Source organism: Aquarana catesbeiana, linkage group LG05 (genome assembly GCF_042186555.1).
Source record: "Aquarana catesbeiana isolate 2022-GZ linkage group LG05, ASM4218655v1, whole genome shotgun sequence".
NCBI classification, from domain to species: domain Eukaryota; kingdom Metazoa; phylum Chordata; class Amphibia; order Anura; family Ranidae; genus Aquarana; species Aquarana catesbeiana.
In genome coordinates, this window is record NC_133328.1 from 457,878,326 (window position 1) to 457,906,044 (window position 27,719).

At 43.7% G+C, this 27,719-nt stretch overlaps 1 protein-coding gene across 3 annotated transcripts in view; it reads right to left on the reverse strand.

Annotated features, from left to right (window-relative positions):
* RALBP1 (ralA binding protein 1) overlaps positions 1-20,309 on the reverse strand; it is a 104,248-nt gene extending 83,939 nt beyond the window's left edge. Inside the window, exons 1-2 of one of the 3 annotated variants that reach the window (XM_073631349.1) lie at positions 20,163-20,284; positions 7,111-7,191 (exon numbers count right to left, since the gene is read on the reverse strand). The gene's annotated coding sequence lies outside the window, so the exon portion shown is untranslated. Of the gene's footprint in view, positions 1-7,110; positions 7,192-20,077 lie in introns of all 3 variants that reach the window. The other 2 variants (XM_073631348.1, XM_073631350.1) reach the window with 2 other exon arrangements.
* Positions 20,310-27,719: the final 7,410 nt, after the last annotated feature.

Below are 27,719 nucleotides of genomic sequence, written 5' to 3' on the forward strand. Positions count from 1 at the left end.
AGATGTCAGTCCAACGAGCATGCTCAGCCTGACAGCGCAGTGGATAGATGACAAATTTCAATTGCAAAACATCCTACTTAATGCACGTGAGTTTGTTGGATCAAATACTGCAGCAGCAATATCTGATGCTTTAAAAACCATGCTTGACACTTGGCACATTGAGAAGTCTAAAGTGCATTTGATTGTCCGAGATAATGCGCGGAACATGGCAAAGGCAATGGAGGACAGTGAACTTCAAAGCATACTGTGCATGGCACACACGCTACAATTGGCGAAGGATTGCTGAGTCAGCGCACCATATCTGATATCGTATCAAAAGGAAGAAAAATTGTGGGTCACTTTAAGCATCCTCCGCTTGCTTATTGCCAGATTGCAAACTTTGCAGAAGCAGTTTGGAATGGCATTGAAACGACTGCAGCAAGATGTAGCCATTTGTTGGAACAGCACCTACCATATGCTACAAAGTCTTTTTGAACAAAAGCGTGTTTTAGCTGCATACATTGCTGATTACGAACTGCCAGCAACACTGAGTGCATATCAGTGGACGTTAGTTTGTCTCTTCTTTCGCCATTTGAACAGTTAACAAAAGAAATAAGCTCAACTAATGCTCTCATTGCTGAAGTTATCCCCTTGATTGCTGCACTGAAGCGTCTGCTTGGAAAAGAGATAGAAACAGACCATGGCGTAAAAACGGCTAAAACCACTCTACTGGAGGCCGTTACCAACCGGTTTCAAGACACCGAGTCCAATCCTCTGTACTGCATTGCAACAGTTCTAGATCCTTGATTTAAAGAGCATTACTTTAATGTGGAGAAAAAGCAGCGTGCACGGAAATGATACTGGCACAAATGGAGGTGGTGGAAGCATCTGGTGAAGGAGTTTCGAGGTGTCGCACAGAGAAAAGTGAGAAACGGTCGCATACAAGTGAAGAGGAACACGCTCCCTCCATATCTGATATGTTTGAAGAAATTTTACATGAATGCACCCCAATCCATAGCGGTGCCACAACAAGTGCAGCTACCCAACAGCTGGACATTTAGCTGAACAGCCTAATGCCAGAAGCGACAAGCCCATTGAGTACTGGCGCATCAACAAAGAACATTTTCCCTTGCTTGCACAGATTGCACGCAGATATTTATCTGCCCCAAGCACCAGTACAGAGAGTGAGAGACTATTCAGTCTAGCATCTCATATTCTTGATGAGAAGAGAAACCGTCTCTCTTGTGAGAAAGCTGAACAGCTTTTGTTCTTAAAGCGAAATCTGCCACTTTAGATTTAAAAATCCGTAGCAAAGACCAATTCATTTACCAAGTTGAACATAGTAAATGAATTGGTATTGGACTGTGCTATTGGACAATTGGAACATACAACATAGTATGACTGACTACCTAGTATGTTCCAATTGTCTAGTTGTGCCATTTGTTGGTTGTTCATTGTAGTTCTTCTACAATTTTTTGCACTTCAATTTAAGAGAGAACTCCAGTTTTTGAACTACTGTACCATAGTTTGTTGCTCTTGGGCCAAACTATGTCTCTCCCTCAGCTGACAGCCCGCTGCATGTGCAAATGCAAAACTCTATGTTCTGTATCTGTGGCTGTCTACATACTACAGTACTATACTGCACTGTGTTCCGGGTATGGGTGGTGACTTCCATAAACACAGACTAGTCTACATTGCTTGCTGTGATTGGCTGAGCACCGCTGCTGTAGATTAGTCTGTGTTTCAGGATGTCTCCGCCCATACCCGGGGCCGGAACACAGTGCAGTCTACTGTATGACTATTAGGGGTGCAACGGATCGTTGCCGATCCGTGATCCGTACGGATCACCCTCCGCGGATCGGCACACCCGCGATCCGCAGAGCACTTTTTGGCCTCAGCCATAGGAAAGGCCGCGGCTTCGGCCTAGCTCCGGAGCGGCGGCCATCTTAGTACACCCGGAAGCGGCCGCTGTCTCGACAGGAAGTGACGTTTCGTCGCCGCCATCTTGCTACACCCCACACTCCTGCACAGTACAATAATGATAGAGTGAGAAGGGGGCAAGCGGACATCTTGTTACACCCACCGGAGTTTTAGATTTAAAAGCCATTTTCAACACAAAACTGAGCTTATATGCACAAATACTGTATTTATGCATGTAAGCTCGGTTTGTGTTGAAAATAGCTTTTAAATCTAAAACTCCGGTGGGTGTAACAAGATTTGTGTGTTTTTTTTTTTTTTTGCTGATCCGAAAATGATCCGATCCGTGACTCTGATCCGAGGATCGATCCGATCCGTGAGATTTTTGATCCGTTGCACCCCTAATGACTATGTATGTAACCCGCAGCTACATACATACACTTATCGCACATCCAGCCGCTGACACCTTAGGGAGAGAGAACTGAATTACTAGTTCTGTTGTAAGTTGAAAATTAATAAAATATTTTAAAAAGTCAGTATTTGGCATTTTTATATTAATATTATTATATATTATTATTTATTTTATTTTTTTATGCCTGTTTTATTTGGTATGGTGGTGCAATGTGCACTGACTGCAGTCTTATTTTATTTTTATCTTCTGTGTCCACTGTCCAATTTTATGTGGGTTACTTTTTATTAAAGTACTTTTTGACATTACTGGATTGTAGTATTCTTTTCTTCATAAAATTAATGATTAAGTTGAATATAAATAATAGAACGAATACGAATGTAACACAATTTTGTACATCCAATAATTTTTTTGGGTAATATATAAAAAAAAGCCTATTTCGGTTTCGGTGCTGTTTCGGTATCGATTTTCGGAATCAAGGAAGATTTTCGGTATCGGTTTCGGTACCAAAAAACCCATTCGGTGCGTCCCTAATACATATCCCCCAAAAATATATATTAAAAAAAACTATTTTTTTCCTTGGTTTAGGCAGATATGTATTCTTCTACATATTTTTGTCAAAAAAAAAAAAAAAAATCGCAATAAGCATATATTGATTGGTTTGCGCAAAAGTTATGTAGGTGAGGTTGAAAAAAGACACAAAGTCCATCAAGTCCAACCTATGTGTGTGATTATATGTCAGCATTACATTGTATATCCCTGTATGTTGCGATCATTCAGGTGCTTATCTAATAGTTTCTTGAAACTATCAAATGCCCCCCCGCTGAGGCCACCGTCTATGGAAGGGAATTCCACATCCTTGCCGCTCTTACAGTAAAGAACCCTCTACGTAGTTTAAGGTTAAACCTCTTTTCTTCTAATTTTAATTAGTGGCCACAAGTCTTGTTAAACTCTCTTCTGCGAAAAAGTTTTATTCCTATTGTGGGGTCACCAGTACGGTATTTGTATATTGAAATCATATCCCCTCTCAAGCGTCTCTTCTCCAGAGAGAATAAGTTCAGTGCTCGCAACCTTTCCTCATAACTAATATCCTCCAGACCCTATATTAGCTTTGTTGCCCTTCTTTGTACTCACTCCATTTCCAGTACATCCTCCCCCCAGTGTATAGATTGCATTCATATTTTTGCCACCCAAATGCATTATTTTACATTTTTCTACATTGAACTTCATTTGCCATGTAGTTGCCCACACCATTAATTTGTTCAGATCTTTTTGCAAGGTTTCCACATCCTGCGGAGAAGTTATTGCCCTGCTTAGCTTAGTATCGTCCGCAAATACAGAGATTGAACTGTTTACCCCATCCTCCAAGTCGTTTATGAACAAATTAAATAGGATTGGTCCCAGCACAGAACCCTGGGGGACCCCACTACCCACCCCTGACCATTCCGAGTACTCTCCATTTATCACCACCCTCTGAACACGCCCTTGTATCTAGTTTTCAATTCATGTACTCACCCTATGGTCCATGCCAACAGACCTTAATTTGTACAGTAAACGTTTATGGGGAACTGTGTCAAATGCTTTTTCAAAATCCAGATACACGTCTATGGGCCTTCCTTTATCTAGCTGGCAACTCCCCTCCTCATAGAAGGTTAGTAGATTGGTTTGGCAAGAACGATTCTTCATGAATCAATGCTGATTACTGCTAATGATACCGTTCTCAATACTAAAATCTTGTATATAGTCCCTTATCATCCCCTCCATGATTTTACATACTATTTATGTTAGGCTAACTGGTCTGTAATTCCCAGGGATGTATTTTGGGCCCTTTTTAAATACTGGTGCTACATTGGCTTTTCTCCAATCAGCTGGTACCATTCCAGTCAGTAGATTGTCAGTAAAAATTAGGAACAATGGTCTGGCAATTACTTTACTGAGTTCCCGAAGTACCCTCGGGTGCAAGCCATCTGGTCCCGGTGATTTATTAATGTTAAGTTTCTCGAGTCTAATTTTAATTCTGTCCTCTGTTAACCATGGAGGTGCTTCCTGTGATGTGTCCTGAGGATAAACACTGCGGTTTTGGTTACTGAAGCCCCCTGATTCCCTCGTGAAGACTGAGGAGAAGAATAAATTCAATACCTTCCCCATCCTTTGTAACCAGATGTCCTTCCTCATTCTTTATGGGGCCAATATGGTTTGCCCTCCCTTTTTCACTTTTTACATACTTAATTTCTTGGGATTCTTTTTGCTCTCCTCCGCTATATGTCTTTCATGTTCTATCTTAGCCGTCCTTATTGCACCCTTACATTTGTTGTTGCATTCGTTATAAAGTCGGAATGCTGATGATAATCGGTAGATTCAGTAATGCTTTATTTCTAGTTGGTGCGTCTACCATCTGACCCATAAAATTGTCCTGCAAGACAGTTAGGAACTGGCGAGCCTTAGATGAATGTGCGGTTCCTTCCGCCCAGTCTATGTCTGGATAATTAAAATCACCCATTATGATAACACTTCCCATCCTTGCTGCTAATCCAAAAATTGTGATAGGAGATCTGTCTCCCCTTCCTCCCTCAGGTTAGGGGATAGATTTATAGCATTTTTATTATTTTTTTTTACTAGTAATGGCGGCGATCTGCGATTTTTATCGTGACTGCGACATTATGGCGGACACATCAGACAATTTTGATACATTTTTGGATCCATTGGCATTAATACAGCGATCAGTGTGATTAAAAATGCATTGATTACTGTAAAAATGTCACTGGCAGTGAAGGGGTTAACACTAGGGGGTGGTGAAGAGGTTAACTGTTCCCTGGGAGGTGATTCTAACTGAAGGAGGAGGGACTAACTACAGGAAGTGACAGATCGTGGTTCCTAGCCAATAGGAACACAGGATCTGTCACTCCTGTCAGAACAGAGCAGGGAAGTGTGTGTTTACACACACACTCGTCCCTGCTGTGTCTCCAGCTCATGATCGCTCGTGACCGTCGGCCACGAGCATCGGCACCCCAGCAGTGCAGCTGGTGCTATCCGGACTCCACGTACAGTTACGTGGTTTTGCGCAGGGGAGCCAACCAGCCGCAGTAAAACTGCGGCGGCTGGTCCAGAAGCGGTTAATGATCATGGTATCTCTGTGCTTAAATGGCCAGCAAAGTCGCCTGACCTAAACCCCATAGAGAATCTGTGGGGTATTGTCAAGAGGAAGATGAGACACTAGATCCAATAATACAGACGAGCTAAAGACCGCTATCAAAGCAACCTGGGCTTCCATAACACCTCAGCAGTGCCACAGTGCTCAGCTGATCGCCTCCATGCCATGTTGCACTGATGCAGTAATTCACGTAAAAGGAGCCCCGACCAAGTACTGTACATGGACACACTTTCAGTAAGCCACTTTTTTTTTTCCCTTTTATTGGGCTTCTGTAATATTCTAGTTTTCTGAGATACTGAATTGTGGGTTTTCACTAGCTGCAATCCATAATCAAAATTAAAAGAAAGAAATGCTTGAAATATATTACTCTGTGTGTAACACATTTATATATAAAATATAGGAGTTAAACTTTTTGAATTGAATTACTGAAATAAATGAATTTTTTGATATTCTAATTTTATGAGATTCACCTGTATAGCCCACTATATCCATACTGACCAAGCAGGGTTTGTCCCGGATCGTCAGGCTTCGGACCAAATACAACAAGCTATTAACCTCACTTTGGTTCTCCATACATCGTGGGATCGGGTGGAGTTGGCAGGAAGGGTATGCGTCTGTCCCTAGATATACGGAAAACCTTTGACAGCATTTTGTGGGAATATCTCTTTAGAGTCCTGCAGAAATTGAATTTTGGCCCCCAATTTCTGTCCTTTTTGCAAGCCCTTTATAGCAATCCCTCAACACATATATGTCTGAAGGGATATTCTATTTGTTCACGACTCGTCAGGGAGGTCACCTCTCCCTGATTTTTTTTATCGCAATCGAAACCCTGGGGGCAGCAATTCAAGTTTACCCAGATATTTTGCATTGTTTGCGGGCGACCTGCTTCTCTTTCCGACCTCTCCCCTGTCAGTTCTGGACCTTCTGTGGCGATTTGGGCATATTTCAGGTCTTGAGTTTAATTAGAAGTCAGAGGCTATGAATATTACAATTCGGAGTAAACTCCCATTTCTGACTTTTACCTATAGGTAAGCCTATAATAAGGCTTACCTATAGGTGCTGTAAAGATTTCCTAAACATGCCCTGTATAGAAGAGATTTACTGCACATGCAGCCGATGACATCACCGGCACATGCTCAATTTCTTTAGAGTCCTGTGCCATAAACAGCGGCTCCTGTGCATGCGCAGGAGTTACGTCATCGTGGCTACGACCAGTCAAACAGAGTCCACAAGCCCGAAAAAGACCGGGTGAAGATGGGAGCGCCTGCAGTGGTGACAGCACGGCGCTGGAAGGCTTTGTTTTAAGGTATGTTTAATATAATGTGCTAGTATGCGATGCATACTAACACAATATAACATTACCTTGCAGGTTAGAAAAAAAGAAAAAAATAAATTTTAATTTAGACTTATATGGTTTCCATATTTGCTATTTGGTATGAAGTTTTTGGAAGAATTTGTGACCCACATCAGCTGGCCGGTGGCTTATGGAGATGCTGAACTTTTTTTTTTTTTTTGGCTTTTTGAGCGTCCTGATAGGGTGGTTCATCTCTGTCTGACAAACACGTTTTCGTTTCTAACTATTGATTGTAGTTGATATATGACGATACATTATTTTGCTGGTAATGCCTGACATTGATATACTGATATCACCCACCTGTGTTGTGGGACTTTATCTCATCTCTATCTTGATATTATTGTTTGGATACGAGTTGTATGCTCTCTTTTTCCATACAACCTTAATAAAAACATTAAAATAGAAATTAATGGTCTGTCTTTAAGAAGGGAGTTAAGCAAAAAAAATTCAATTAGGTTACAGAAATAAAATTTGGGTTAGATAAAAGCTTGGCACTGAAGTATCAGTATGAAAATTCCTTGCTAAGATTTTGTTTGCTGCATCATCCGAGTTTGAAAGTCAATAAGAAACACACTGATCCCGTCAAACTTGGAGCAGTTTTTTTTTTTTAATCTTGTCTGTCTGTACCGCAGGTATGAGGTTACAAGCATGGAATGTTCTCATGTGACCCACCTAGGTTTCCAAAACTGCTAGGGTAGTATTCAAATCTCAAAATAAAATAAAACACCAAAAATTACAGCGCTTCTCAAAACAATAATATACTCCTAAAAAAATTTTATGTATTAAAGCTGCAGTCCTAGAAGTGAGGCGTGCACAAATACATACAAAAATAATCCAAAAAGACTGCGCTAAATAAATGACAATACTAATATCTATACACACATGAATATATAAACAGTGATAAAAATCAATCTGGCAAGTGACACAAAATATTGATATGGTAATGAAAGCAAAATATCAATAATAATAAATGTGAAAAATAATAAAAATAGTCCCAAATGGAATCAAGTATTAAGCACCAAATAACAAAAGTGACTGAAAATAAAATAAGGATGGTCAGAGGAGAAACAGTCCTTGGAGCCAAGGAAGATTCAAATGGTGATCATGAATGTTCAACAACCAACACCCAGTGAGAAATCCTCCACCTTAATAAATGGCACTTACCAGAGGTAAGCTAAAAATCAGCTTATCTGTGAATATCCACTCTGGGGAAACCGGCACCTCCAATCTCCTCACAGGGAAGGGGCAGACAGGATCTCTCGGTCCGGTGGATTCAATCGACAAGCCGGGGCTTTCATTACCATATCAATATTTTGTGTCACTTGCCAGATTGATTTTTATCACTGTTTATATATTCGTGTGTATAGATATTAGTATTGTCATTTATTTAGCGCAGTCTTTTTGGATTATTTTAGTATTCAAATCTCGTCTGCATACAATTTTGGCAGAACAGGATGAGTTTAAAGATTGGCGTCACTGTTCTAAAGTTAACCATTCGGCCAGTTCAGCTGGGACCAGCCGAATTTCGATCTATGTATGTGCACCGTGGTTTAACAAAAGATGATCTACTGATTGACTTCTGTACAGCTGCACTGTTAAAACATTCCTACTCAATCAGCTATAGCCTATATCGCTGATCAGTCTATTCTGATTGCGGGGAAGTCTCCCCACTGTCAGAATCCAATGACTCAGCAAGGAGAATTCCTCACCCACATTGAAAGTGTGGAGGAAATGGGGTCCGTTTTTCCCCTTCAACTTGCTGCCCGAATGGAAAAAAAACAGACTCATCTATGGCCAGCTTTAAAGGCCAAGACAGACCATGCATTATAAATATACATTTTTTTTTTCGTTCAACCAGTAGGTTGAACAAAAAAAAGGTCCAATTAAGTGCCAGTTTACACTGATGCGAATTTGATGTGTTACAAAAAGCCCAACAATAAGGGTCCTGTGGGAGTTTGAGTTGCGGTGCGATTTTGCTCGCCATAGACATCAATGCAAACCGACATGAAATTGCATCTTGTATTCAGATGTGTGCAAATACTGCTTTTACTGTGTAGATTTTTCCCACCTCACAGAAATCGCAGCGGCACCCAATCCCAGCACAAATCGCAACACAAAATTGCACTAAACTCCAGCAAAAATCCACGAGAATCACACCCATCGCATAAGTGTAAACACACAAACTGGGAGCCTACCCTGCTGTGAGAACAAAATGATCAGTGTTGCCTGCTGTCGGTACCGATCACTCACTGTGTTCATTCATAACTAATACATAGTAAACTGTATTTTCTATGTTTCAGTTTGTGAATGAACAGGAACCCTCTATACAGAGTGCTCCCTGTTCATTTATCTGTAGTGCAGCTGAGGCTGCAGAGAAAGAACTGGGGATCTATGTCCTCATTTCCTTTCTCTGTCTCAAAAATGAGACGTCAGGGGTGTGTTTGGACCCCCCCCCCCCCTTATTTCACTAAAGCCCCCCAATAGCCTTGTGAACAAAAAAAAAGTGGTAATTTTTTTTTTCTTTTTAAATGAAGGGCTCATTCACATGGGCGTTACATAGTTGGTAAGGTGGAAAAAAGACAAGTCGAACCTGTGTCTGTGCGCTTTTAGGTCAATATTACATTAAATATGCCTGTATATTGTGGTAGTTTAGGTGCCTAATAGTTTTTTTAAATTATCTATGCTGCCTGCTGAAACCACTGCTTGTGGAAGAGAATTCCACATTCTTACCGCTCTTACCTTAAAGAACCCTCTACGCCGTTTCTGGTTAAAACGCTTTTCCTCTAATTTTAGTAAATGTCCGTGAGTCTTTTTAAATGCCCTTTCACGGAAAAGTTTTAACCCTATCGTGGGGTCACCAGTACGTTATTTGTACATTGAAATCATATCCCCTCTCCAGCGTCTTTTCTCCAGAGAGATTAAGTTCAGTGCTTGTAATCTTTCTTCATAACTAAGATCCTCCAGTCCCTTTACTAGCTTTGTTGCCTTTCTCTGTACTCTCTCCATTTCCAGCACATCCTTCCTGAGCCCAGAACTGGATGGCATAATCCATGTGCGGCCAGACCAGAGTCTTGTAGAGTGGGAAATTATCATTTTATCTCTGGAGTTAATTCCCTTTTTAATGCATGCTAATATTCTATTGGCTTTGCATGCCATTGCTGAGCCTGTCATCTACTAGGACCCCAAGGTCCTTTTCTATCCTAGATTCCCCCAGAGGTTCTCCTCCTAGTGAGTAGATTGCATTCATGTTTTTGCCACCTAAATGCATCATTTTACATTTTTCCACATTAAACCTCATTTGGTATGTAGTTGCCCACCCCATTAATTTGTTCAGATTTTATGAATAAACTAAATGTGATTGGTCCCAGGACAGAACCCTCCCTGAGGGACCCCATTTTCCATATTGGACCATTCTCAGTAATCCCCATTTATCACTACCCTCTGAACTCGCCCTTGTAGCCAGTTTTCAATCTATGTACCCACCCATTGGTCCATGCCGACAGACCTTAGCTTGTATAGTAAACGTTTGTGGGGAACTGTATCAAATGCCTTTGCAAAATCCAGATACACTACGTCTACGGGCCTTCCATCTAGATGGCAGCTCACCTCCTCATAGAAGGTTAGTAGATTTGTTTGGAAAGAACGATTTTTCATGAATCCATGCCGATTACTGCTAATGATACCGTTTTCAATACTAAAATCTTGTATATAGTCCCTTTTCATCCCTTCAAAGAGCTTGCATACTATTGATGTTGGGCTAACTGGTCTGTAGTTCCCAGGGATATATCTTGGTCCTTTTTTAAAGATTGGTGCTACATTGGCTTTTCTCCAATCAGCTGGTATCTTGCCAGTCAGTAGACTGTTCGTAAAAATTTGAAAAAACGGCCTGGCAATTACTTGACTGAGTTCCTTATGGACCCTCGGGTGCAAGCCATCTGGTCCCGGTGACTTATTTATGTTAAGTTTTTCAAGTCTGTTTCTGATTTTATCCTCTGTAAACCATGGTGGTGCTTCCTGTGACATGACATGAGGATAAAACATTGCAGTTTTGGTTACTGAAGCCCTCCCCCCGTTTCCATCATGAAGACTGAGAAGAATACATTCAAAACCTTCGCCATCTCACCATCCTTTGTAACCAGAATCCCTTCATCATCCTTTATGGGGCCAATATGATCTGTCCTCCCTCTTTTACCATTTATGTAAATAAAGAATTTCTTGGGATTTTTCTTACTCTCCTTCGCTATGTGCCTTTCGTGTTTTATCTTAGCTGCCCTGATTACACCCTTACATTTCTTATTGCATTCTTTGTACAGTTGGAATGCTGATGATGTTCCCTCAGCCTTGTATTTTTTGAAGCCTGCCTCCTTTGCTTTTATATGAATTTTTACGTTGGCGGTAAGCCATCCAGGGCTTTTATTAGCCCTTTTAAATGTATTATCCTTTGTGATGCACTGGCTAATACTGTTATTTAATATGCTCCTAAAGCACACCCATTTTTCTGCTGTGTTCTTTGTTCCTAAGATTTTATCCCATTTAGTATCTTCTAGCAAGGAGCATAGTTTCTGGAAGTTGGCTCTTTTGAAAATCAGTGTCTTTGTATTCTCCTTATGCTTCCCATTTGGTGTAATTTATGCTGACACAAATTGACCTGTGATATTTCTACATCCGATCAAGTAAGTAATCAGAAGGTCTAGTAACGCATTGTTTCTTGTTGGTGCATTTACCATCTGACCCATTAAATTGTCCTGCAAGACATTTAGGAAATGGCGAGCCTTAGAAGAATGCGCAGTTCCTTCCGCCCAGTCTATGTCTGGATAATTAAAATCCCCCATTATAATGACACTTCCTATCCTTGCCGCCGTTCCAAACTGTGATAGGAGGTCCGCCTCCCCCTCCTCCTTCAGGTTAGGGGGCCTATAGCATACTCCTAGTATTACTTTTTCCTCGGTTTCCTCCCTTTGTAACTCTACCCATAAAGGATCCCACCTCTTCCCTTGCTCCATTAGTGATGTCATCCCTCACATTCACCTGTATATCATTTTTGATATACAGGCATCCCCCTCCCCCTTTTTTACCCTCCCTGTCCCTGTGATATAGGGAATACCCTTGAATGGTTGCCAGTCAATCATGAAAACTATTGAACCAGGTCTCTGAAATTCCCATGAAATCAAATTCCTCCTCAGAGTAGCAGCTCTAATTCTCCCATCTTGTCCGCCAGACTCCTGGAACTCTCCCTCCCGTCGCCTAGTTTAAAAGCCCCTCTAACTTTTTGGCCATCTTCATTCCCAGCAGATCTGAACCTTCCTCGTTTAGGTGCAGTCCGCCCCTTCTAGAGCTGATAACTGACTGAAAGTCAGCCCAGTTCTCCAGGAACCCAAACCCATGTGGCCCATACTGTATGAATGAGTGGTTTGTGCGGCTAGACCCACCTGTTACTCTATGGGGATGCAGTGGCTATATTAACACAGCCACAGATCCTAATTTGACAGGTGTGGGTCAGTGGCCCTAAATGCATACTGCGTGATTGGGGCATTAGACCTGCACCAACCCACCTGTCAAATTAGGACCTGTGGATGTGTTCGTACAGCCACTGCATCCCCATAGTGTAACACAGTCTGCCTGCACACAGCTCCAGCCACTTAAAAAGAAAAAAAAAAAAAAAAGCTGTACAGGCCACAGCACCCATGTGAATGATCCCCAAGACCTCATTCTCACACACACACAAAACATTGTTGACTCAGCACAGTTTTATATTTTACATTTAGCAGGAATTGTGTAAGTTATGTTGTGTCTGTTTCCGCTAATAATGATATAGTGTATTATTACTAAAAACATTGTTTTGATATTTTCGGGGGGGGGGGGGGTTTGGAGCCTGTCAGGTAGCCTGGACCAGGTCCCATGACTTAATAGCACCTCTGCATATGAGGAACCCTTGAAATAAATTTCAAGTCTTGAGGAACCCCTGCTAAGACCAATCTATTGTAGGTCATTGGGAAAAACGCCTATTACTTTGGTGGCCAGTGAAAAAATGCTCCCCCTTACAGTGGTCAGAATGCCACACTTACAGACAGCTAAAACGAATAGTCCTCCATTGCTGTGCAAGGGTTAAAGCATTTGTTAACCCCAAAAAACAAAAAAACAAAACAGGTCCTGTTCCCTTAAAGCATGTTATACAGCACAGTGCTTATGCTGTGTCATTTGGCCCCCTGTATACCCGAAAAAACCTGGTTCATCCTGCCTGGCTATACCCTCCCCTCTCCAAACAGACCACAATAATCATGGATGCTGAGCCCTGACATAGTGGTCCGTTTGCGTAATTCCGTCAGCTGCAGCCCTGCTATCTGCAGCTCTCTCTCCTGCATCTGTGTCCTCCTCCCCTCCCTGCTCGCACCAGTGCCCATTCCCCCCCCCTCCCATCAGCTATTAAATCTACTTATCCCCTCTATACCTTAATAACATGTGTCTGTGCCTGTGTAATCTAAAAATTCTGAACCTTGTGTCAGCGTGGCTCCCACCGCTCAGCCGATTGTCAGCTCTCTATACCTTCTCTCCCCCTCCTCCCCGGGTGACGTCAGAGGGAGGGCTCGGCCCAGCCCACTGCAGCTGTGAGCTGAGACAGAAGAGAGGAGAGGGACCAGTTGAGCTCCCAGAGCTGAGCTTATATCGGTACAGATTTTTTACATAGAACAGGCACACAAGTTATTAAGATACAGAGGGGATAAGACTATTTGATAGTGGGTTAACAATCACTTTAACTGTTCATTTAGTCTATGTGACAGTAAAAGCACTTTTACTTGTCCGATCCTTTGTTCCCCTGGAAAACAGCGCTCCCTCCACGTTCCAGCAGTGGCTGTCCTTCGGCATCCTCATGTCCAATGCAGGACTATAATCCCTGCATTGATCTTGATGACAGAGGAACTTAGACTGCCAGAGTTCAGGGGAGAAAAGGCTTCCGGGAGCGGTCCAGCAGTGTGTGGGAGCCTGTGAAAGCAGGAGGATCAAGTAAAACTGCTTTATCCAGACCCCTAGGCATAAAACGAGCCGCTTACCCTTGCAGCGCAAGTGTATCCCTACTGCAAAAAGAGACTGTTTTCCCAGAGGTCAACTTTAGAAGGAGTTGTAAAGTGTAATGAACCCCTTTCTCGCTCAGTTCCACTCTCCCGACACTCCTCTGCAGCTATAGAATCAGATTGCAACGTCTGATGGTTCGGTCATCCAATGCTCCAGGATTAGAACTTCAGCTATGTGCCGTTCTAACCCAGTTGTGATAGCTCAGAACAAACACCAGGCAGGTTGTAAGTTCAAACAGGAATCTCTATTTATTGACAGGAATACAGTCTTATTTATACAATAAAAGAGGAGGTGCAGACCTCCTGCTCATATTACTCTAACAATACAGCTGTAACCTAATTAACCTAACATGAGCTAATTAACTAATCCCTTTAGACAGCCTAGATGACTCAGACATGACCTTTAGGCCAGACTGGCCGTCTTGTAGTTCAGAAAATCCAATCAATATTATCACAATCAACATAGACTCTTCTTCACACAATAGCAGAGTTAATTAACACAAACAACAATGGGGATCTAATGACTCTTAGATCCCATAGTAGACTTATTTACAATACACATTTTAGCAGACAACAGACAGACAGGTGTTGGAATTTACATCAGCATCTCCTAACAGTATCTGCCCCAGCATTATGAATCATCCATTATTCCAATATGGCAAATCCAGGGTCCCCAGAGTCTGTGTGTCCTGGGGGACCAGGACCCGAATCCACAGTAATACCACCTCAAGGGTCCCCAGGCATACAGCTCACAAAGAGCACTGTTCCCCCAAATGCAAGGGCCCACGATCAATCGGCAAGAGGCTAGCATACAGTCCCCTCCAAAAGTCTCTCTCTTCCGGCTAGGTCTGTCACATAAAGTCTCGAGGTTTTTCCCCTTAAAGGGGTTATAAAGGTAAAAATTTTTTCACCTTAATGCATTATATGCATTAAGGTGAAAAAACTTTTGACAATACCGCCGCCCCCAGCCCCCCCGTTTTACTTACCTGACACCTCGAATCTCCGCTGCTCGTTCCCGTCATCTCTATTGCAGCTCAGCCTGGTCGCTGATTGGCTGCAGTGGATGGATTGAAAGCAGCGCAGCCATTAGCTCGCGCTATTGTCAATCACATCCGATGATGCGGCGCGCCGGGGGGCGGGGCCGAGTGATACAGTGAGCGGCTATAGCCGCCGGCTTTATCACGGGAGCGCGCCCGCAAGAACTAACCACCATGCGAGGGAGCTCGCATTAAGGTGGATAGTTCTTGCGGGGAGGAGCTGAAATAGCCGCCGAGGGACCCCAGAAAAGCAGGTTTGGGGCCACTCTGTGCAGAACGAGCTGCACAGTGATGGTAAGTATAACATGTTTGTTATTTTTAAACAATAAAAAAAATTACCTTTACAACCCCTTTAATGCATTCTATGCATTAAGGGGAAAAACCTTCTGTGGTGCAACTGCCCTCCAGAGCCCCCCTTTTACTTAACTGAACCTGATCTTTCCAGTGACGAGAACGAGCCCAGCAGCTCCAGCCGCTGTCTCGGGTCCTCATTAGATTGATGGCAGCAGGAGCCATTGGCTCTCGCTGCTTTCAATCAAATCCAGTGACACGGGAGCTGGGGGCGGGGCCAAGTCCTGCTGTCTGTGTCAATGGACGCAGCAGCAGGACTCTGGAGCACGCCCGCACAAGTGCCCCCAAGGAATGCGGCTCTTCATGGGGGCACTCGATGCAGAGGAGGAGCCAGGAGCGCCGCCAGGGGACCCCAGAAGTGGAGGATCGGGGTCGCTCTCTGCAAAACCCTTGCACAGAGGAGGTAAGTATAACATGTTTGTAAAGGTTCGTTTTTGTTTTTTTTAAACATCACTCACTTTAAGGGTGTATGTTCAACAAAAGCAGGCAAAGCGATATTTGCTAAAAGATACTTTTGGCCTCAATATTTAATGTCGTCAAAGTTGACTTGTCCTTTAAAGCAAAAAAAGTAACAAGGTTCTATTTTCAACCATCTCACAGCTGTGGCTGGGGTTTGAATGATTAATCACAGTCATACCAGTCAGACAGGTATTGGGAATCTTTTAACTCTTTGTCATTCTAACCTGTATGCAAAAAATGTTGCCGGCGTTAAGTATCACTAAACGCAATACAGAAAAATAAAAAAAGAAATTTTATACAATTTGTAATCAGTTCTGTACCTTATAATAGCAGGCTCTGTCCACGCTTTACAGAATCTGGCTTTATATTCCTCTAAACCAGTGGTTCTCAACCTGCTAGTGCCATGACCCCTTGATAAAATTTCCCAAGTTGTGGGGACCCCTAAAAGTAATATTATTTTCATAGCATGGGTTGTCAGCACCTAAGGCAAGACAAGTAATTTGTGCCCCTAAACCACAGACATTTAGCGCTCCCCGAGTCCCTTCCACTCTTACAGTATTAAAACCCCTTCTGGTACATTTTAGGATGTACCACTCTTTCTCTTTGTTCTCCTTTCTTTACCTTTTATCAATCTTTCCTAATTTCGTGTTTTTGTTTCCCCATCCCTCTCTCTAGCCATCTTTTTTGTTCTCTCTCTTATTTTCTCTCCCTTTTCTTTGTTCCTCCCCCTCTTTTCCTCTCCCTTCCATGTATTCTCTATTTTTATTACTTCTCGTATGGGAATGGGATGAGTGGCAGTGCTGGTGGGGTGTGGGATCAGTTGCAGTGCTGGGGGGGGGGGGGGGGGGGGGTTCTGATCAGCCAACTTAGGTGCTCCTGATCAAGGTTATCTGCTGATCTGAGAACTGGAAACTAACAGGTAGCGTTACTCACTGTGTCTCCGACTTTGTGGTGTCTCGTAGCAGTGACACCTATTCCAAAATCAGGAGATAGGGTCTCCTCCAGCCCCTCCCACTTCACATTCCTCACCAGTCAGCTGACCTCTGGTCTCCGCCCCCCACCAATGCCGTGAACTGAATGGGCGACTGCGAGCTCCAGGGACAGCCCTGCTGGGCGGCCGCAAAAAAGCTGGGAGAGCGGTGCGGGCTTCAGGAACAGCCCAGAATTCGGTGACCCCTGGCAAATAGTCATTCGACCCCTCAGGGGGTCCCGACCCCCCAGGTGGAGAACCACTGCTCTAAACTTCCTTTATGAGGGTGGCGACATTCTGTTTACACGGTCACCCCTGTATGTGGGAATGTAGCCACCATCCTTAGCTTGCTTCCAAGAACAACTACATGCCAATGCAAAATAGCGCAGGAAAACAAATGCTGCCCACACCACAGTGTACTGATGGCAATTGACGGGTGATAGTTGTGGGCAGGACCAGCAATAATTAATTAAAATATATGATGCATGCACAGTAACAGACAGGTGCAATGCGTGTCAGAAATTGTAGAACAATGTGCATGACTGAAATATACGTGCACTGCTTATAGCAAGAGACAAGAAACGAGTCGAAAAAGACATCATGGTTTGTATGCAAGGATAAAAAAAAAAAAAAGCAGGGAAACATAACTGTAAAGATGCTTTGTGTACACATTAAAATTAAGTGGGGATGTTTAACATTTATTTATTGTGGCTTACATTCAGCTTTTTGGCTAGGTTTAGGCTAGATTCACAATGACACAGTTCGATTTTGATCTGATTTTCAAGTGCAGTTGCAGTGCAATTTTATGCGAACTTGACATGATTTGGATACAGATGCGATTTCTTAGCTGGGGAAGAAAACCTGCTGGAATCATATAACAGATAAGCAAATTGAAAGAGTTTCTTTTGAAGTTTATGGCCCAAAGAATCACACTGCATCGCACCATAGAAGCACAGGAACCTTTCCCAAAGTCAGATCGCAGCTACGCTGCACTGATGTAAATAGGCTCCATAGGAACCAATGTTATGTCCCTTGTCATGCAATTCAGTGCGATCCGATTCACATCTGAAATTGCATCAGTGTGAACCAGGGAGCAGCGACACTGAGCTAAACAAAGCTAGCACTGAACTGTGAGACGCAGGGAGGGGACAGGTCTAAATTCAGACTTCAGTGGGAACCTCATCAGATCATCTGACACCTCACAGTGTCTAAAACAACAGGGGGATACTGGTATATACAGTTCCTCATTATTTGCTAAAACAACTAGGTATTGTTTACAAAACCAGCTTCCCCAACAGCTTGAAGAAACCATTAAAAAAATGAAATAAACACACCAATTTTACGGTTTTCCTTGCAAAATTTATAACCACAGTAGTCTGGAAACCCAAATAACATAGAAGAGGAGATGTCAAGCTACATATTTCTGCAATGGACAATTACAAACAAATAACTTCAGAAAATCTAATTTTCTTAAAGCACACCTATGCTTTGCCTAACAAGTGAAAAATAGCAGTTTTGCTTAAAGCGGTAGTAAACGGTAACTATAATAAAAACGAGGTGAGCTCCCTGGCAGGGTTTAAGTCATAATGTACTAGTACACTGTACCACATACTAGCACATTATGACGGACTTACTTGTAAAGCGGATCCCTACCGCGCAGAGCTGTCACGAATCCCTGGCACGGTCATCTTTACCCGTTCTTCCTCCAGGTTCGTGGGCTCCGACTGTATGAATGGCCGGGCGAAGTCACTCATTCTCATAAGCGCAGGAGCCCTTGGCTCCAGCACGGAGCTTTAAGACTGGGTTCACACTGCTGTGCGGAGCGGCTCACAGCAGGGGTCCGGTGAGTCCCTATTGTCCGTTTCAGGCTCAAATTTTTGTCTGGATTCGGACCTGAAACTGAGCCAAAGACGCACAGAACCTCTGTGCAATCCGCTCCGCAGCCGTCCCAGAGATGTGTGAACCAGCTTCATTAAGAGCTGGTCACACTCTCCTGGCACGCGAATTGGATGCAGGGAAACGCACATCCAATTTGCGTCAGTATGAACCCAGCCTAATGGCCCATACACACGATCCAAAAATCAGACGAAAAATATCTTGTTAGTACAGAGCTTTCGAGAGCCAATCGTGACAGTTCATCCATTATTATCCGATCCAACAAACACAAAATTTTTTCTTGTATGAGACCAGATTGTACAATTTTTGTTTAATCAGTACAGTTGTCGTCCGAAAATACAATAGAAATACATTACACTGACATCACTTCTGATTTTTTTATTCTGTCATACGAGAATTTTCGTAAACCTATTTTCGATATGCGACCACCATGCAAAAAAAAAAAAATGGACGATCTATAGTCCGATTTTCGGATCGTGTGTACGGGCAATTAAGGTACCGCATGGGGATGCTGTCTCCTCAGACCATATCCCTTATGAAGATCTCCTAAACAGTGCAAGTTTAGGAGATATTCACTGTACCTTATTATAGGCTTACCTGTAGGTGCAAGTTCAAAAGTGGAATTTACCTCTTGGAATTAATCTGCTTATATTTTGTATTTGCTGGTTCCTCCCATATATGTGTGAATGACATTTTAAATGCAATCTTAATTTTTTTTTTTGTTTTCAGTAAATACCTTCACTGTCATCACTGGGTCTCTGTGCTGCACAATGCAGGAAGATCTTGGCTGGTGGGAGGTGTTGGCAGGGTTTTGTACATAAACACAGCTCCCTGCCTCATTACCCCTCAGACCCGGGCTGGCTCTTGGTAAGAGTTCTACAAATATCAAAAAGGCACGTGCAACCGACAGAGATATTTACTTTTTTATTTTTTTCACTGCAGAGCTGAACGCAGGCAGCCCATAGAAAGTGAATGGCAGTGTGTCCGCTGTCCGGACTTACCCGCAGGGCTGAATCTGACAGGTGTGCAGCGACAGGTGCAAGGACCCGGATGGTTGTAGTAGTCATAGAGTCCATACAGCCGCCATGTCCATTCACTTTCTAGGAGCTGCCTGCACGCAGATCATCTCTGAAAAAAGTAAACAAATGCCACAGCCCGCTGCATGGGGCTGAGCGCCAGTGTGAATGAGCCCCACAGCTGCTGCTTCCTTTTATTGGTGTGGTAAACAGTCACTACACACAATGCAGTTCCATCTATTATTGAGTCCTTCCCCATGGAACAAGCTCCCTTCTGCTGTGAGGAGATATAACAGCTTCCTCCCAGGTTAAACTACACATTACATACAGAAGAAGAGCCCAGTGCACATTCCCTGACACTCTTCAGTGCTACATTATTATTAGTGCTGATTGCAGGCCTTCCCTGGTCCCTCAGCAGCCTGTCCTCAGCCCCATACCCCATACCAGACGTGTACACACATAAAGTACCTGACAGGAAGCCATGAAGTGTCTAATGTGGTGTAATGGTGACAGATAGAACGCTGCAGGGTGCACCTAGTCAGTCCTCTCTTACCTGTGTCCTCCCCCTCCACCTCGTACTATCACTAGGAGCCTCTCTTCCTCTTCCTCCTGTCCTCAGTACGAGGCAGGAAGCAGCGTATAGTCCAGCTCTCATAGCACTTACTACAGGACATTGACAAGGTAAAACACTGCGGCTCTCACGCTGTCTGCAGTCATGGAGGACGACACTCTAGGCTGTCGGACATTTTTCCGGAGTCAGACTACTGTTTATTGAGCGTGGTGTGCTTACTTTAGGCGGAACACGTGATGGAGACCAATATGTCATCTGCGATTGGTGCTCTAGTGATCAAAGTGGAATCAGCTAGCGAGAAGAGTATTGTGTTTCGTCAGATTCGGCGACCAGTCATAATGTGTAACGGAAGTGACGTTCGGTTGCCGCCATCTTGCTGCACCCCCGCACTCCTCCACAGTAAGAAGGGGGAAAGCGGACATGTTGTTACACCCACCGGAGTTTTGCATTTTACACTTATTTTTAACAGTAAAGTGAGTTTACATAGTGACATACAGTACTTAGAACTCCGTCTGTCTGGTTAGATGTTGAATTTCAAAAGCGACTTCTGTCAGATTAGCAAACCGGTGAGATGAGCAGGCTTGCCGCTGATTTTAAAATTCAACATCTAACTAGTCAGACGGAGTTCTAAGTACTGTATTTCACTATATAAACTCACTTTACTGTTAGAAATACATGTAAAACGCAAAACTCTGGTGGGTGTAACAAGATGTCTGCTTGCCCCCTTCTCACTGTGGACAAGTGTTGGGTGTAGCAAGATGGTGGCGATGGAACGTTACTTCCGTTACATATTCTGACGGATCGCCTAATCTGATTAAATTTTCTTAGTTTGTTCCCTTTTTTATCATGTATATAGTTGCCAACATTGTGAAAAAATATATATAGGGACATATTTTTTGCCTGTTTGCGGAGTCTGTTTATAATTAGGGGGCAGGGCGTTTGTAGGCATGGCATAGCGGGGAAAGAAAAACGTGGTTTAAGCGGAATATTGGGCGTGGCTTAAATGGGCATGGATTAAAGGGGTTTGGTTAGAGTCTGCGATGAACGAGGGATGGAGGGAGAGAGAGAAAGAAAGAGATAGGGAGGGAGAGAGAAAGAAGGAGGTTTGGAGGGACAGCTGGTCCAAATCCTACACTACAATAGAAATATGTGTATTCCAGAAAGTTTAAATATCAGCAGATAATCAGCAGATAAAGATACTCAAAACACCTGGTGTTAGCACTTCAATTATCCCGGAACCATGGTTGTTATGGTGTCAGGATGATTGAAGCGCATTATTTCTATTATTACATTGTAATATAAAATGAAATCTTTCAACTCACCATTATGCAGAATCAGTGGGAGCTCTGAGTGTGTCACTTGCCCCGTTACCCCATTGCCTGCCATCAGGTGCCCCCAGCGGAGTCCCTCCTTACATCAGGCATTCTCAGCAGAGTCCCACCTTACATCAGGTGCCCCCTGAAGAGTCCACCCTTACATCAGGTGCGCCCCAGCAGAGTCCGTCCTTACATCACGTGCCCCCTCCAGAGTCTGTCCTTACATCACGTCCCCCCACCAGAGTCCGTCCTTACATCAGGTGCCCCCACCAGAGTCTGTCCTTACATCAGGTGCCCCCAGCAAAGTCCGTCTTTACATTAGGTGCCCCCAGCAGAGCCCCTCATTTTCCAAATCATTTCGTGGAGGGGGGATTATGGCGTGGGGTTGTTTTTCAGGGGTTGGGTTAGTTCTACTGAAGGGAACTTATAAGGCGTTAGCATACCAAGACATTTTGGATAATCTTATGCTCCCAACTTTGGGGGAATAGTTTCGGGTGGCCCCTTCCTGTTTCAACATAACTGCGCACCAGTGCACAAAGCAAGGTCCATAAAGACATGGGATGAGCAACTGGACTGGTGCGTAGTTATGTTAGAACGGGAAGGGGCCATCCCCAAACTGTTCCCACAAAGTTGGGACCATAAAATGGGGTGGAGGAACTTGACCTGCCTGCAGAGAGTCCTGACCTCAACCCGATAGAACACCTTTGGGATGAATTAGAGCGGACACCGCAAGCCAGGCCTTTTCATCCACATCAGTTCCTGACCTCAGAAATGTGCTTCTGGAAGAATGGTCAAACATTCCACTCCTAAACCTTGTGGACAGCCTTCTCAGAATAGTTGAAGCTGTTATAGCTGCAAAGGGTGGGCCAACTCAATATTGAATCCTACAGACTAATGCAGCGTACACACGGTCGGACTTTTCGTCCGGACTGGTCCAACGGACGCCGACGGACCAAATCAGGCGGACAATCCGATCGTGTGTGGGCTTCACCGGACCTTCAGCAGACTTTTCCAGTCGCAAATCTGACAGACTTTAGATTTGGAACATGCTTCAAATCTTTACGTCGTAACTCCGCCGGACCCAGAAATCCGCTCGTCTGTATGGTAGTCTAACGGACAAAAACTGACGCTAGGGCAGCTATTGGCTACTGGCTATCAACTTCCTTATTTTAGTCCGGTGTACGTCATCACGTATAAATCCGTCGGACTTTTGTGTGATCGTTTGTAGGCAAGTCCGTTTGTTAGAAAGTCCGTCGGAAGTCTGCCAAAAGTCCGTTAAAAGTCTGTCGGACAGGCCGTCAGACTTTTGTTGCTGAAAAGTCCGACCGTGTGTACACGGCATTAGACTGGGATGCCATTAAAGTTCATGTGCGTGTAAAAGCAGGTGTCCCAACACGTTTGGTAATATAGTGTATGTATACTGACATTGTACCAAACTGTAACAATGAAACTATGCAATACAAATCAAAAAGGGTGCATTAAGTGCATACAAATGTGCAAACTCAGGCTGTCAGAATGGTAAGTATACAGAATCTTGTTTTACAGACTGTCTTTCCTATAGTTTACACCTGTAGTTATAGGCATTATTTCCAACCACCCTGAATCCTGTGGGATTCTCTTGGCATTTCAACAAAATCCTGGCAACCCGCAGATCCAGGCTGATTCCCGGAGTCTGAGTTATGGCATTTGGCTCCACTAATTTACTTTAAAGCACTAGCAGATGTGCACTAGTCAGGCACCCAGGGCACTTACCAAAAATTTCCTGCAGGTGCAAAAGTCACCAGAACCGAGAGAACCTTCCCTTAGTCTCCTCCTCGGCTCTGACATGTCACATGACACACAGGAGGAAAAACATCTCCCGGCATCTGAGGTCTGTCATGTAGATTCATAGCTATTAATAGGCGCTGATCCTAGTGTGAAACACGTTAGTTGGTGTGCGGTTTCCCCTCTTTGATTGTACTGTGGGGTATTTTTCTGGAAGATATCATATTAAAGGTGATTTATTGGATGTGCAACCAAGATTCCTTTCCCTACACTAATGCCCCGTACACACGAGCAGGATTTCCGTTGGAAACATCTTGGATGGTTTTTCCGACGGAATTCCGCTAAAGCTTGGCTTGCATACACACGGTCACACAAAAGTTCTCTGAACTTTCGACCATCAAGAACGCAGTGACATACAACACTATGACGAGCCGAGAAAATTAAGTTCAATGCTTCCGAGCATGCGTGGAATTGTTTCCGAGCATGCGTGTTTTTTTTGCGCATCGGAATTGCATACACATGAACTTAATTTTCGATAGAAACTTTTTCCGTCGGAAAAATTGAGAACCTGCTCTCAAACTTTTGCTGGTGGAAATTCAGCCAGCAAAAGTCCTATGGAGCATACACATGGACGCATTTTCCGACCAAAAGCTCTCATCGGTCTTTTGCTGGCCGAAATTCCGATCGTGTGTACGGGGCTTATGAAGACTGTTGGGAACAGGACCAGCACCTGTTGGTGTGCTAGTGGAGGTGGGACAGGAGTCCAACCTGGAGCGGGGTTTGCTCTTTCTTTTGTTGATCTGAAGTCTGCAAGTTTTATGGATTTGGGCCAAATTGTACTTGGGGGATACAATGATCTCAGGAGGCCGTAGTATACATTTGTGCTGCGGTGGCAGGATTTATACTGCGAACGGTAATTTGTTCCTGTAGAATAATTATATTAATTTGGCTTTATAATCAAGATCTGTACTTATGCAGTCTGAGTTCCCTTTTATGCTTTGACATTGAAAAAGCTCACTCAGCTCAGCATAAGACGAATCTTGAAATAGCTATGTTGTGTGCATGTCATTTTCTGTACCAGTTGTTCCCCATGTACAGGGTTAATGACTAAAGGTCAGTAGGTCAGTGGTTTCACAGATAAGAATATACTCACAGTATCTGTCATAGACTTTATTGTAAAGATCTTTTTAAAAGTAAAAACATATATTATCTATAATATAGTTAGTTATTTGATATAGTTATATAATTAGTTAGTTAGATTGAGTTTGTGTGAAGCAATATATGTTTATATGTATCCAATTATAGTTTAATATGCATTTGTAAGGTTTGGTACAGAATTGCATTTCTGTAGTTTAAAGTATATCCATTACAAGAATTTGGCCATTTGGAAAGGTCATTCACCTTGAGTTTTTTATAAGAATCTGTTGTGTGTTACTGACAATCAAAGAAGTTTAAGAGACGTGTCAGCTGTTGGCAAAGAGAATATTTAGAATAATCACGAATATGATCATTTCATTTTTAGTTCTAGCCGTATATGGCTATGGTTATAGTCTGCTGACTAATAGATTTGAAATAGTATAAAAACAGAGTGACACTTCACTTCAGCACGCACGACACACACACGACACACCACACACACACACAACACATGTCTTTTACTCACACACAGAAGGACTTCACTACTTTTTCACATATACAAAGAAGGACACACGCATCCTTACACTGAAGAAGACATTTTGTTTACATTAGGCCTAAATACAGCCTACCTCACAAACAGCTGCTAGAACGGACATCTCTCTGACATAGAGAAGAACAAACGGAGCTGAGACATCTCTTGAACATTCTTGATACAAGTTTTTGTTCCTATTATCTTTTGTTTTACTACATCAAGCTGTAAGAAGAATTTAACTTTGTATATATTTTCAAGTTGTTGCCAAGTGTGACCAAATAAACTCACACTTTGTTTTAAGACAGTCTGGCTACTGAACTTTTGAACAAAACGCCTAAGACACTGTTGACATAACACGTGTCTGAGAAGAGAAGGTTTTTACACCCTCTCTACATTTTTTACAGTTCCAGATGGGAGGAGAGGATTTTTTTGTTGGGATGGGAATTGCACTAGAAAGGGGATATTTTTGGTGGAAGAGGATTTGTGTTGGAAGGGGGGGATTGGTGGAAGAGGATTTGTGCGGGGAGGGGGGATTGAGGGATGAGGATTTGTGCTTGAGGGGAATTAGGAGGAAATTGTGCTGGGATGATTGATTTGAGAGGGGAGAGAGGACTTATGCTAGAAGGGGGGTATGGAGGGATTTGTGCTTTGAGGAGGGATTGGGGGAGAGGATTTGTTTTGGGGAGGGGAATTTGTGCTTGGAGAGGGGATTGAGGGGGGGAATTCCACTAGAAGGGGAATGGGGGGATTTGTGTTGGGGGGATTTTGGAGGGATTCCAAGGATTTAAAGAAGAGAGATTTAGGGGCAAGAATTTGTGGTAGCAGTAGGAAGATAATTTGTGCTGGGAGGGGATATGGGGGGGATTTGTGCTTGAAAGTAGAATTTGGGTGGGGAAGAGGTTTTGTGGTGGGGATTTGGTGGGGTTGTGCTTGGAGAGAAATGTGGGGGAGAAAATTTGTGCTGGGAAATGGAATTTGTGCTTGATGAGGGAGAGGGTTTGCACTAGACAGGGGATGAGGGAGATGATTTGTGCAGAGACAGAGGATTTGGGAGGAAGAAGATTTATGCTTGGGGGGAATTTGGGGGGGGGGGGGGTTGTGCTGGGACAGTTGATTTGAGGGAGGGGTTGGGCTAGAAGGGGGATATAAGGTGGAGGATTTTTGCTATCGGGGGAGCAGATTTGTGCTGGGAGAGAGGATTGGGGGTAGGGAATTTGTGCTGAGGGGATTTTGGATGAGATGATCTGTGCTGGGAGGGGGTATTTCAAGGCAATAGAAGGATTTGTGCTGAAAGGGAAATTTGTGGGGAAAGATGATTCATGCTGGAAGGTGGGGGGCTTGGGGACTGGGGGATAAAATAACTTGTGCTAGAAAGGGGATTGGGGGTGGATTTGTGCTAGCAGAGAATTTGTGCTGGCAGGGGGGATTTGGGGAGAGAGATTTGTGCTGGAGGGTTTTAAGGGGGAGAAGGAAGGAGAAGATATGTACTAGAAGGGGTATTTGGGGGAGGATTTGTGCTGGAAGGGATAGAGAATATGTGCTGGGAGGGAGGATTTGGGGGTTACGAGGAGTGAATACCATGCTGTTTCCCAGAGCCCAATACCAGAATGAGTTCCAGCATGTAGCTCCACTAATTTACTTTAAAGCACTAGCAGAGGTGCACTAACCCTGAGCACCTGGGCAATTACCTGCATCAGTTCCCCGGGTACTCAATGCTGCAATCTCCAGCTACTGTAGGAGAAGAGTTTGCGTCACTCCACTCGCTGCCTGTGACAACAAAAGACATCTGAGCCAGGTGAAGCTTTCCCTAGGCCCCTCCTCAGTTCTGGCATTTCACATAAGATACAGGAGGAGGAGCCTGTGAGGAAAAACATCCCCTGACATCTGAGGTCTAAGTTTTAGCGACTAGGGCCAAATTGTATTGGGAGGACACAATGATCTGAGGGAAGGGGTGTACTAAGGGTTTATTCTGTTATTCTGGGGTATGAGGATTTATGCTTGGGGGGGACACAAATAATTTGTGTTTCGGGGGGATTTGTACTGGAAGGGAAGAGGATTTTTGTTATGGGGAAGTAGGGGTGTGTCATACTAGAAAGGTGATTTTTAGGGGGCAAGGATTTGTGCTGGGAAGGGGAATTGGAGAGAAAATAATTTCTGCTCAGAGGTGAAGGAATTGTGCTAGGATGGTTGATTTGATGGGAGAGAGAAGATTTGTGCTAGAAGGGGTTGTTGGGAGGGGGATATGTGATGGGAGGATTAGGGGAACAGATTTGTGCTCAGGGGGATAGGGGGATTTGTCCTGGGAGAGGGATTTGGGGAGAGGGGTTGTGCTAGAAGGGGAAAGAGGATTTGTTCTAGCGGGGGTGGGGGGGATTTGTGCTGAAAGGAGGGATTGGGGACAAAGAAGATTTGTGCTGGGAGAGGGGATTGGGGGTGATAGAAGAGGATTTGTGCTGAGAGGGGGAATTGGGGGGAAAGGGAATTTGTGCTGGGGGGGTATTTGGAGTGGAAGAGAATTTGTACTAGAGGGGGAATTTGGGGGGGAAGAAGATTTGTGCTGGGAGGGTAGATTGGGGGTATATGTGTTGGGGGGGATTGGAGGAAGAGGACTTGTGCTGGGGATTTGGAGGGGAAGAGGTTCTGTGCTGGGAGGAGGGATTTGAGAAGGTTATACTAAAAGGAGAGAGAGAGGATTTATGCTCTAAGTGGGTATGGGAGAGATCTGTGCTAGCAGGAGGGAGAGGATTTGTGCTAGAAGGAGGACTTTTGAGAGGATTTGTACTGGGAGAG